The 12,620-nt window shown below is 45.8% G+C and overlaps 1 protein-coding gene across 2 annotated transcripts in view; it reads right to left on the bottom strand.

Moving 5' to 3' along the window:
- The window catches only part of TSNARE1 (t-SNARE domain containing 1), a 448,733-nt gene that overhangs the window by 386,970 nt on the left and 49,143 nt on the right, over positions 1-12,620 (bottom strand). Inside the window, exon 2 of one of the 2 annotated variants that reach the window (XM_053395183.1) lies at positions 3,854-3,935. The exons of the other annotated variant lie outside the window; for it this stretch is intronic. The gene's annotated coding sequence lies outside the window, so the exon portion shown is untranslated. The remainder of the gene's footprint in view (positions 1-3,853; positions 3,936-12,620) is intronic. 2 annotated transcript variants of the gene reach the window in all.

Here is a 12,620-nt window from a genome sequence, read left to right as displayed (position 1 = left end):
GCCCTGGTGGCTGAAGGTAGTGGCAAATGAACACCAGCACCAGGGCCTCCTGGTTCAACATGCCCAGCGCAACCCTAGCAAGGCAAATGATGTAGGAAACCTCCACACGGCAACCAGAAAGCAGCAGAAGTTATGTGTGCATGTGCAGGAACCTCTGAAGGTTTATTTGTGCATCTTGCCAGGGTACTTTGGAATTCTCAACACTTTCAACATGAGAGACATTATTCATCTCCAGCCTACACAGCGCTTGAAGGAAAGGTCCAGGGAACAACATGGGAGGGACCTTGTTACTCACAGATGAACCCAACCAGATGCTAAGCTATTTCTGCACAGATTAAAAACAGGGACTCATTAAATTTGGCATCTTGAAGCCATCATCCCCCTCTCGGGAACAGGGGAAAATCCCCCACCCCCTTGAAAAAATGAACTGCGGGGTCTCCAGTTCTAGATCCTTCAATTACAAAAACAGTTGCTGCAATGAAAGGCACAGATGGATATGGCCAAAGGTTAATGAAGTGCAGAATCCCATTTCCCACAATGGCCAATCAGAGGCTTCCATGAGGCGCAGAAACAGGACTTGAAGACAACAACTCTCTGCTGTTTTTTCAAATCCCCCCATGAACAAAATTCACTGGGGTTCCATACCACCATACCAGTAACCAATGACAGATCTTCACATTCCTAGATTCAGCTACTCTACTCTTCCTCAACTTGATAGCCTGCTGGATGGAGCTATAGCCCAGAGCATAGGCAGGGCATGTGTTTGGGGGGAAGACTGGACTTTTAAAGCCACCTTATAGAATCACTGTTACATCTTGCAACAGTGAGTTGGTCTGTGTGTTGCGTAATAAGACATCTCCTCATGTTTCTGAGCACTCATGTTAAGTCCTGCTGTTCTTGCTTTACCCGGGCTGAACAACATGCTCCTCCAAACATTCAGATCCCCATTAAATGCCTTGCATATTCTACCCAAGAACATCCCAATTCTCCCCAAAACATTACGTTAGGCAAGAATTGATGGACATGCTCCATTTTGTCAATGTCCTTCTTAAATTCAATACTATTATTTAAGTACTTTTGCTTGAAATGCTATCTGATGAAATCCAGGGACTTGGAAAAAGAACTGAGATGAATTTTGTTTGTAGTAGGCACGGGGTATGTATGGAAGTGAGAGCTGAGAGCTGGACCATAAAGAAGGCTGGTCGCCGAAGAATTGATGCTTTTGAATTATGGTGCTGGAGGAGACTCTTGAGAGTCCCATGGACTGCAAGAAGATCAAACACATCCATTCGTAAGGAAATTAGCCCTGAGTGCTCCCTGGAAGGACAGATCCTGAAGCGGAGGCTCCAATACTTTGGCCACCTCATGAGAAGAGAAGACTCCCTGGAAAAGACCCTGATGTTGGGAAAGATGGAGGGCACAAGGAGAAGGGGGCGACAGAGGACGAGATGGTTGGACAGTGTTCCCAAAGCTACCAGCATGAGTCTGACCAAACTACGGGAGGCAGTGTAAGACAGAAGTGCCTGGCGTGCTCTGGTCCATGGGGTCAAGAAGAGTCGGACACGACTAAACAACAACAACAACAGGCAGGGGGGTATTATTACTTATCATTTATTAAATTTCTTGTTAGCGTGCAAGTATTTTCCCCCTGAACGGGCAATTTGTTTTCAGTGGTGAGGTTCGGAGCCCACATTCTGAAGGGAGGTGAGAACATGATGCATAAATGCCCAGACAGTTTATCATTAGAAACTACTGTAATAACTGTAATTAAACTAGACACAGGAGACGTGAGAGACTTGGCTGATGCATCTTTGGAGTCTAGTTGCCCTCTTTGGGGAAGCTGATACAGGAATACCAGTTGGGCTATTTGCTTATAGGGGGTAGGTTTGCCTCCGATGTTCTCTGCTTGCACATTTCTACATAAAACAATTAACTTTGCAAAAATCACCAGTGGGTAGCCCAGGAACATCTCACTGAACGGGGGACCATGGCTCACTCCGTTTCCATGGTAGCTAACCTAGCTTCGCCATCAAGACCTGCAGGCAACATTGTACAATTCTTACCTCCTATTGCTTCAGCTCTAGTCGTTAGTGTCAAAATATGCCAGAGCTATGACAGCAGCCATGAAAAGTTGGGATAGATTTCAAAAAGTTTAAAGGGCCTTCCTTTCCCCCCTTCTTTTTAACGAAGTAAGTGTATTAAATCCCGCGTTACTGAAAACATCCATAGCACACCATAGAAATCTTCTGCCGAAAACATTGTAATGAAGCATTATGTGTGACTAGCTTCACCTCGGAGAGAGAGTAACAAAGCACAACTCTACTTGCACAAGAATAATAAACGTGTCAATTGAGAGTTAATATGGATGAAAATGCTAGTATACTGCCTCACTGGGTCAAATCTGAACACACACAAGAATGTCTGTGTTCCCCCAAAAAATGTTTTTATATACAATCGCAAGACCTGTTTCAATCTACTGGTCATTTTCAATGCCCTTTAAGTTATAGGCATAGATTGAAATACAGCCAATTAGATCGACCCATCAAACATTTTAGATTTGTGGGCTGGATGGTAATTCATTACGTGTTAACTCAGAGGCAAACCAATGGTGGAGTTACACACCCACTGGGATACTGCCAAGGTCTTCAAAGAAGAATGTAATTTGGAGGGCTTGAAATGCACTAACTGGTCCATCACCAGCTATCACATCCTTATAGCTACATCAAACTTCCTAGAAGACACTGTATCAGCTTCTTCCCACCTCCATAGCAAACTAAGTGGTCCTTCAGAAGCCTTTGAGATGACACTTTATGAAGGGATGAGCATCCAATGCACTTGTTCCATAAGATGAAGGATTTCCAATTGCACAACAGAGCTGCTCTCCTTCTCCCCACAGGTGTCCATCCTCAACCAAACTCCATTCTGGTGGGTTAGGAGGAGCCCTACAAATTATTTATGGGCTGCATAGGGAGAAGAGGGGAAGTTCTATTACAAAGCCAAAGTCCTTGCACTAACAGAACAAGATACCACCCACAGTTTACTGTCCTTTCTTGTATGGGCATAGAAAACTCATGCTTATATCAGGATTGAGTAACAAGCAGGAGAGTGATTGGGGAGGAGAGAGGAAGACATCAGCATCAAAAGGTGCCACTCTAGTGGCTTTGGGTTCTATGACATGGTACGGATGGGTCCTCCTGTTCAAGAAGCATTGCTCCAGTCATGATTGGCCTGTGAGTAGATCGCCCATGTGACTAGTCTAGGAATCATTAACCTCACTTTAAACCAGCCTTCCCTAACCCAGATGTTTTTTGGGTGGAACTGATAGGAGTTGTAATCCAAAAAAACATCTAGGAAGGATTTTTGCATTTGTCTTCAGCGACATCCTACCTATCCTGTTCCATTGCGGCTGAGATGTCAGAGGGAAGGTAGTAACAAATACCAGAGCTTCTTCTGGTCCAGGCTAAGGTGGGATAAGGCAAACCAGGACCCTGGACAGCTCCCAGTGAGCCCAGTGTGGAGGGAAATGAGTTTGGCCTGACACTATATCAGCAAAGGCTTAAAGTCCTCTGCAATCTTAAAAAGGCTGGTGGCACTTCCATTGGCTCCATCTGCCAGCGGAGGTTGTTGCAATATTTAAAGGACTTCAGATTGAGAAGATGATTGATGGAAGAGCCACGTTTTCAGGCTACGGCAGCATAGCCCCTCAAGCAGAATGGCTGGTGCATCATCTGAATTAGAGTCCTCCTCAAGCCAACTCTGGGACCCAGAGGCAAGGGAAATAGCACACCATCCTATTCAATACACAACTCCCAAGTATCAGGTCACTAAATTTAAGAACTTAACTTGTCATTACCTTGTGCAGAAACAATACCAAATTTTCTATGGAGGTTTCCCAAAGTCCACCTCTCCCGATCAGCCAAGATTCTCCCGACAATCTATGGAAACAAGATGGGGGTCGGGGACTGAATGAGTAATGTAGAGTCCAGATCTAGGAAATGGATGGTAATGATAATGTTGGCCAGTCTTACAGGATGGTTGCAATAATTAACTTTCAATGAGATATAGAAACATTGCTAAATAAACACTACAAATAAATAGCCTCTAAGGACCTTTTCCCAGTGGAAGCAATGTGAATGAAGCTGTTCTACCTGCCCACAGGCTCTCTCACCAGAGTGGTGCATGCTCTAGTTATCTCTCCCTTGGACTACTGCAATGTGCTCTATGTGGGGCTACCTTTGAAGGTGACCCGGAAATTACAACTAATCCAGAATGCAGCAGTGACTGGGAGCGGCTGCTGAGACCACATAACACCAGTCTTGAAAGACCCACACTGGCTCCCAGTGAGTTTCTGAGCACAATTCAAAGTGTTGGTGCTGACCTTGAAAGCCCTAAACGGCCTCGGTCCAGTATACCTGAAGGCATCTTCTCCACCCCCATCGTTCTGCCCGAACACTGAGGTCCAGCACCGAGGGCCTTCTGGCAGTTCCCTTGCTGCGAGAAGCCAAGTTACAGGGAACCAGGCAGAGGGCCTTCTTGGTGGTGGCACCCACCCTGTGGAACACCCTCCCACCAGATGTCAAAGAAACAACAACTACCAGACTTTAAGAAGACATCTGAAGGCAGCCCTGTTTAGGGGAGCTTTTAATGTTTGATGCATTACTGTATTTTAATATTCTGTTGGAAGCTGCCCAGAGTGGCTGGGGAAGCCCAGCCAGATGGGCGGGGTATAAATTATTTATTTATTTATTTATTTATTTATTTATTATTATTATTACTACTACTACTACTACTACTACTACTACTACTACTATTACTACTATTCCCACACCAAGGACTCTGCAACGAGTAGCTTTTTGCCGGATATCTTCAGAAGAAGAAAAGGCTAAGGACTCAACCCTGCACAAATCCAGAGTGGAGTCCCTAAGGCGGCTGGATGGCACTTTATATGCCTGATTCTGGCAACTCCTGCAGCCAAGCTGATGCCAACAGTCTTGCTCTGCTTTCCTTTGTACAGTGAGGCCAAGAGGGGCAGGTCTTGTTGTCTGGGAAGCCCAGACCTGCAGACACATCACGGCCTAGGACCCTCATACCTATGGGACCGCCTCTCCCGGTATGCCCCACGGAGAGCCTCAAGGTCCATAAATAGCAACACCCTAGTGGTCCCGGGCCCTAAAGAAGTTAGATTAGCTTCAACCAGAGCCAGGGCCTTTTCAACACAGGCTCTGGACTGGTAGAACGCTATGCCTCATGAGACCAGGGCCCTGCAGGATCTGATTTCTTTCCACAGGGCCTGTAAGACAGAGTTGTTCCGCCTGGCTTTTGGCTTGGAGCCAATTTGATTCCCTCCCCCTCTTTCTTTTTTATTTTTCCTTTCTCCTCCTGTGATGAGCCTGCATTTTAATATTTTAATGTTTCAATATTTTAATGTTGTATTTTAATCTTGTTTTTAAGTTGTATTCATTCAACTTGTTTTTATTATTGCCTGTTAGCCGCCCTGAGCCCGGCCTTGGCTGGGGAGGGCGGGGTATAAATAAAAATTATTATTATTATTATTATTATTATTATTATTATTATTATTACCCAAGCTTGCACCCCAGGGAAGTCACCTCGGTACTGCTAATGTAGCAGTTTGACTTCACCCCCGGAGGTGCACTTCCATTGTTTCTTGAGACAGCCGGATGCCAACAACAGTTTGGTGCAACTGTACAGGACTAGACAGTGGTACCTTGGTTCTCAAACTTAATCCGTTCCAGAAGTCCGTTCCAAACCAAGATGCGCTTTCCCAAAGAAAGTAATGCAAAATGGATTAATCCGTTCCAGACTTTTAAAAACAACCCCTAAAACAGCCATTTATCATGATTTTTTTACTATCTAACAAGAGCATTGATCCATAAAATGAAAGCAATAAACAATGTACTGCAGTCACACAATCAATCAATCAGTAGGTGAACTGGGTTCCACACAGTCTCAAAAACGAAACCAAAAGAGCCGCAAAAATGAAGACGCAAAATAAATAGCAAAAATAGACAGAGCTCAGCATAACACTCAAAACAGAAGCGTGGCACTCAAAATGGAAGTGTAACACTCAAAACGGAGCACATTTGGCTTCCAAAAAAAGTTTGCAAACCAGATCACTTACTTCTGGGATTGCAGTGTTTGGGTTCCAAGTTGTTTGAGTACCAAGGAGTTTGAGAAACAAGGTACCAATGAAACATGTTGCTAGGAAGAAATGATTCCCTTTGTTTCTGGTGTTCAGCTCATGCTCCCCACTGCTTTAACTTAGATTGCATCATTCATGTACAAGAGGCAGAAATCAGCAGGTTTGGGTGAAGTCTATTCAAAGAGAAGTGCAATATTGTTTTAAGGTGGGAGGGAAGGAGAGGGTAACTATCTGTTTGGGAACACTTGTGGGGAATGAATTGTGGTGAAGTGCATGGAAATTTGAACTCCATGCTACAATTTTTTTGCTGCTGTGGGCCTCACTTTCCTTTCTTATATTCCTTTTTGTTCCCTAACGTAGTAGCTCGCCGGAAGAAAATAAATAAAAGGAAAGCGTGTCTCAACTTGGAGCCCTACAAATTAATCAATTAAAGCTTTAGTGGATTGATCTGCCGATTAAACCAATTAAGGTTTGCAGACCTACTAATTATCAGCCTTCCCAGCCTCAAATGCTTTGGACAGGTAATAATTATTTTAAAACATACCAAAAAGGAAAAAGGAGAAACGTCAATGGAAATAGATTAAGCAAACACTTCCCCCCAAATCCAGCCAGCTTTAAAACTGCAACTATACTCAGCACATCGAGAAAAAATGCTTCACTTTAAAAATACGACGAGGTGGGCTTTTTTGGCAAATCTTCTGCTGGTCGTCGAAAGGTGCTACTGGAAGGAATTTTTTCAAAAAAATTGTTTCGACTACGGCAGACCAACATGGCTACCTACCTGTAACTAGAACTTCTGCTGGTAGTTAAGGTAAGAAAGTGAGGGGACAAAGCAAAAATGAGGGTAACTGACCAAGGCTAAGAGGCAGCATGGGTGGCGCTGTGGTCTAAACCACTGAGCCTTGGGCTTGCCGATCAGAAGGTCGGCAGTTTGAATCCCCGCAATGGAGTGAGCTCCTGTTGCTCGGTCCCTGCTCCTGCCAACCTAGCAGTTCAAAAGCACACCAGTGCAAGTAGATAAATAGGTACCGCTCCAGCGGGAAGGTAAACAGTGTTTTCGTGCGCTGCTCTGGTTCGCCAGAAGCAGCTCAGTCATGCTGGCCACATGACCCAGAAGCTGTACGCCGGCTCCCTCAGCCAATAAAGCGAGATGAGTGCCGCAACCCCAGAGTCCTCTGCGACTCTGACCCCTAATGGTCAGGGGTCCCTTTACCCTTTAAGAGGCAGCATGGAGAAAAAGGCGTGGTACAGATCTTGGGGAGGTAGAGCAGTTCTTGAGGGAGAAGGGAAGCTGTTTTGTGTTCTGCTCCTTAATGCATAGAATCAGATAATTGTTGAGCTGGGACTCCAAAGGTCATCTGATGCAACCCCCTTCAACGCAGGAATCACGGGACTTCCAAGAGGCATCTGATTCTCTGCTGTGACAACACAACACTGGACTAGATGGGTCATGGTCCTGATCCAACTGGGTGGTAGAATTGAACATACCATTTCAGACCACTGGGGAGCAAGGGGAGAAGGCCACTGCAATAGGAAACCAGCACAGCAAGGAGAAGACTGGGCTGGACTCTTGACGCTCTACTTTTCTACTTGCAGGAATTAAAAAATAAAATTTGGTGGGTATTCATTAAAAAATCACTCCCCCATAGAACTCATTCGACCACCCTCAGAACTATCTGCTTGTGTGTTGCATTTATATCCGACGTTTTATCCCCCAAGAGGAATTTATGGTTATCTCCCTTCTCATCTACACTGCTAGGCAGGTTAGGCTGTGAGGCAGTGATTGGCCCATGTTCATATCCTGCTTGGATGTAAAAGTAAACCTCGAAGCAGATTTTGGGAAGGCCAGCACATCCTTTGAGTGGCATAGTTCGCTCAGCAGGACCAAAGGAGCAAGGAATATGGCAGGGACCACTGGGCTGCTCTGCTGATGGCTTACTATTATTCCGCAAAACACCTACCGCACCACTTTCTGCTAAGAGGCCGCCTGCTGTCTTTCACCGCACTGATCCTGCCACTAATGCAGTCAAGAGGCACCTCTGGGTGCCTCTGTCAAGCATTTAAGGCAAAGATCGGCAGACCTCTCCCGGCAATACGAAAACATGGTGTGATCCTCTTAGTGGCCTAATTGCCACTTGTCCAATGTTCCCCTGGCCTTGGACTGTCATTTTGCAGATTTAATATGCATCGAGGCTCCAACGATCCCTCTTAAACTCTCATGTCAGCATGCAAATGGAGTTTAATATAATTAGCCAGGACAGGAAGGCAGGGTCAACCATGTGTTTTTATCTGTCATGCCAGACTCTTAATGCAACGTTCCAAGCCATCTAAGGTACATCCCCCACCATCCCTGCCCAAAGAACCTTTCAGTTTGAAAATAGGTCGCTCCCGAATTTAAAGGCATAGAGGCCGAAGGAAGAAATGCCCTTGTAAAACTGGTGAGAGAGGACAAGTGGAAGGGCCCAAGCATTTAATATTTGCTTGGATAAGAGATTGTCAACAGCTAAATAGGGGGAGCGGCTGAATAGGGGAGTAAGAGGTTCATAGTCAAAGAATTGTAGAGTTGGAATGAATCCCGGAGGTCGGTCCTCTAGTCCAAACCCCTCCAATGCAGGTATCTCAACACCCAGTCCCCCATCCAATTTGAAACCATCTTGGACCCTGCTTAGCTTTGCAAATGTGCTAGAAGTTTTATTGCTGCACCACCAGGAGGACTCTAATAGAAGCATTTTTTACATGGTGTGGAGAAAGTGGATTTAGAAAGGTGGTTTTTTTTCTCCCTCTCTGGTAACATTAGAACAGGTGGACATCCCATGAAACGGAACAGACAAAAGGAGGTGCTTCTTCACACATCCCATAGTCGAAGTACAGAATTTGCTCCAACAAGAGGCAGGGATGGCCGCCAACTTGGATGGCTTTAAAAGAGGACTAAGCAAACTCATGCAAGAGAGGGCTTTAGATGACTACCAACCCTGATGGCTATGCTGTACCTGCTCTCCCCAAAAGATTCCATCAACAGGGTCTCCGAAAAATTCTACACATTACTTGGGAAAACAAATGAACTAATACCAGTGTATTGGAAGAAGCAAAGATCACCAGTGTCAAAGCAATGATTCTTCAACATCAACTTTCTTGGACTGGTCATGTTGTGCGGATGCCTGATTATCGTCTTCCAAAGCAACTACTCTATTCCCAACTTAAAAATGGAAAGTGTAATGCTGGTGGTCAACAAAAGAGGTTTAAAGACTGTCTCAAGGCAAATCTTAAAAATCGTAGTATAAACACCAGCAATTGGGAAACACTGGCCTGCGAGCGCTCCAGTTGGAGAACAGCCTTTACCAAAGGTGTCATGGGCTGAGAAGACACTCAAACTCAGGACGCAAGGGAGAAATGTGCTAAGAGAAAGGCATGCTTGGCAAACCTTCACCGTGATCAACTCCCGCCCAGAAACCAATGTCCCCACTGTAGAAGGACGTGTGGATCCAGAATTGGCCTCCACAGTCACTTACGGACTCATTGTTAAAATTGTGTTTATGGAAGACAATCTTTCTCAGTTACGAGTGATTGCCAATGGAAGAGAAAGAAGACTGTCAGAGGCAGCAGTGCTTCTGAACAGCCATTGCTGGAAATCACAGACAAGGAGAGAGCTCTTGTGCTCAAATCCTGCTTGTGGGTTTCCCATAGGTATCTGGCTGGCCACTGTGAGAACAGGATGCTGGAGTACATGGGCCACTGGCCTCAACCAGCAGGGTTGATGCACAAATGCTACAGAACATAACATCCAGGGATAAACCATTCACTGATCCACTTCTTTTCCACCTTCTGTTTAATATCAATGTTTTGAGAGGCTCTACTGTCAAGTCTAAGGGACGCAGGTGGCACTGTGGGTTAAAGCACAGAGCCAAGGACTTGTGGATCAGAATGTCGGTGGTTCGAATCCCCATGACGGGGTGAGCTCCCGTTGATCGGTCCCTGCTCCTGCCAACCTAGCAGTTCGAAAGCACGTCAAAGTGCAAGTAGATAAATAGGTACCACTCTGGCGGGAAGGTAAACGGAGTTTCTGTGCGCTGCTCTGGTTTGCCAAAAGCGGCTCAGTCATGCTGGCCACATGACCCGGAAGCTGTACGCCGGCTCCCTCGGCCATTAAAGCGAGTTGAGTGCCGCAACCCCAGAGTCGGTCACGACTGGACCTAATGGTCAGGGGTCCCTTTACCTTTTTACTGTCAAGTCTACACAAGTCTAAAGGTCCCTTTACCTTTTTACTGTCAGGGGTCCCTTTACCTTTTTACTGTCAAGTCTACCTGGCTTTTTTTGGCTGTCTTCTCTTCCGGGATGTATGGGAGCAGGAGTTGCCAACAGTGTGCTTTCCATTTGTAGTTGGACTCCCGCTCCCATCAGCCCCCCGGCAGCAGGGTCAATGGTCAGGGGTGATGGGAAGTGTAGTCCAACCACATCTCAAGGGTTGGCTACCTTTGGAATGAAGCCAACTTCCTCTTCTCCTTGAGCTTGAATAGCTAGAGATGCTTCAGAATTGCTCCAAATCCCTCAAAGGTGCGGTGTGAATGCCACACTTGCTAAGTTGGGAGTGGAACTAAATAATAATAATCATCCTATCATCCTCGACTTTGCTTCTGAAGCTCAGTTTGATGTCCAACACAATACATCACATCCGTCAACAAAGAACTTCATGGAAGCCATGTGAACAATTGGTGTCTGCTACCAAAGATGGTGGGAATTTGTAAGACCCTTGGGTACCATATTTGCGGTGGGGTGGACAGAACCAAGCAAGAGGAACCCCCATCACTACCGCATAGAAGCTTTCAAGCTGCAAAACCCACCCAACAGAATGTTGCAGAAATTACATGAATCATCGTGTTGTTATAGCAACGTCATCCCTGCATCGGATCTAAAAACCCAGCACAGTTCACATAATAAAAAAGCATTAGGTAAAAAAAGATATATAATGAGATAAAAATGGATTGGCTCAACCTTGCAATAACACCCACGCTTCCCTTTCCAATACCACCACTTCTGAAAGCATCTGAATTTTTGATATTTAAATAAGGGGAGAGAAACCTGGGAGGGAACCTAGAGGAGGCGGGGGGGTTGTCAGCTTTGCATGAGGGCCACTGCCGTTATCAAAACTCAAATCCCATTGTTACCTACAGAAGGAATATTCCTATTTCGGCAAGTGGAGAAATAAAAATAAAATGATAATGTCACACAGAAGGATGTGCTCTGATTCATAATGCTAAAGTTTCATAAGACTGGCAGAACTCCCTAACAACCACTTGCCACATTATATAAAGAGAATGGCCCCAACCAGCTTGCCGTCCCTGAACAGGGAATGTAAACACGACTAGGGAAATTGCATGTGGGAAGAAGGGTGGACTCTGACCCCATGCCGCCACAATATACCCACGTGCATCAGCCCCCATGCACTTCAGCCCTCACCACCTCACATTGGCTGTGCACCTACCCTCCCCATTCATTCGTATTCCCCACTCAAGTGAAAACAGATGAACAGGCCTATAGCCTCTCAAAACCCCGGAGTCCAGGAGTGGCTGCAGAGTCACCAGCTAAGACCAGGTTCAGGTCCCTGAGCCTGCTTCTGGAGAAGAAGAGAGCATGGCCCTATGATCATCTTCTGAGGCCCTTCTTCACGTGTCTCCTCCACAAAAGGTCCAGAGGAAGAAGAAGAGGAGGAGGAGGAGTTTGGATTTGATATCCCGCTTTATCACTACCCGAAGGAGTCTCAAAGTGGCCAACATTCTCCTTTCCCTTCCTCCCCCACAACAAACGCTCTGTGAGGTGAGTGGGGCTGAGAGACTTCAGAGAAGTGTGACTAGCCCAAGGTCACCCAGCAGCTGCATGTGGAGGAGCGGAGACGCGAACCCGGTTCACCAGATTACGAGTCTATTGCTCTTAACCATTACACCACACTGGCTCTCAGAGGGCAACAACATGAGAAAGGGCCTTCTCTGCAGTGGCTCCCCATTTGTGGAATGCTCTCCCCAGGGAGGTTTGCCTGGCACCTTCATTATGCACCTTTAGTCGCTGTTAGGCAAAAACATTCCTCTTTAAGCCTTTGGTCCCTGGAGAGTCGCTGCCAGTCAGTGTGGGCAGCACTGAGGCAGACAGGCCAATAGTCTCACTTGGCATAAGGCCGCTTTCTGTGTCCCTATGTCATTTTGATCTTTCCCAAGTGTGGATTGTGGAAGGTTTCCCCTTCCACTTTTGGACCAATACGGCCTTTTAGATAAACGTGGCTATTTCAACGAGTCCAAAGCGAGAGGCACATTTAAATGCAAAATGCGCTGCTGTTACTCCTGGGAACCAAGAATCATTTTGTAAAATAAACCTACCAATCACATCAAGCAAAATTACTAGTGAAAAGCTGATCAAAGAAAGCGCATTCGTGCCACTTGGCTTCAAGTTGTATGCTGTCAACTACACAGGC

This window comes from Podarcis raffonei, chromosome 7, assembly GCF_027172205.1.
Source record: "Podarcis raffonei isolate rPodRaf1 chromosome 7, rPodRaf1.pri, whole genome shotgun sequence".
NCBI classification, from domain to species: Eukaryota; Metazoa; Chordata; class Lepidosauria; order Squamata; family Lacertidae; genus Podarcis; species Podarcis raffonei.
This window is presented reverse-complemented; position numbering and strand designations above follow the sequence as displayed.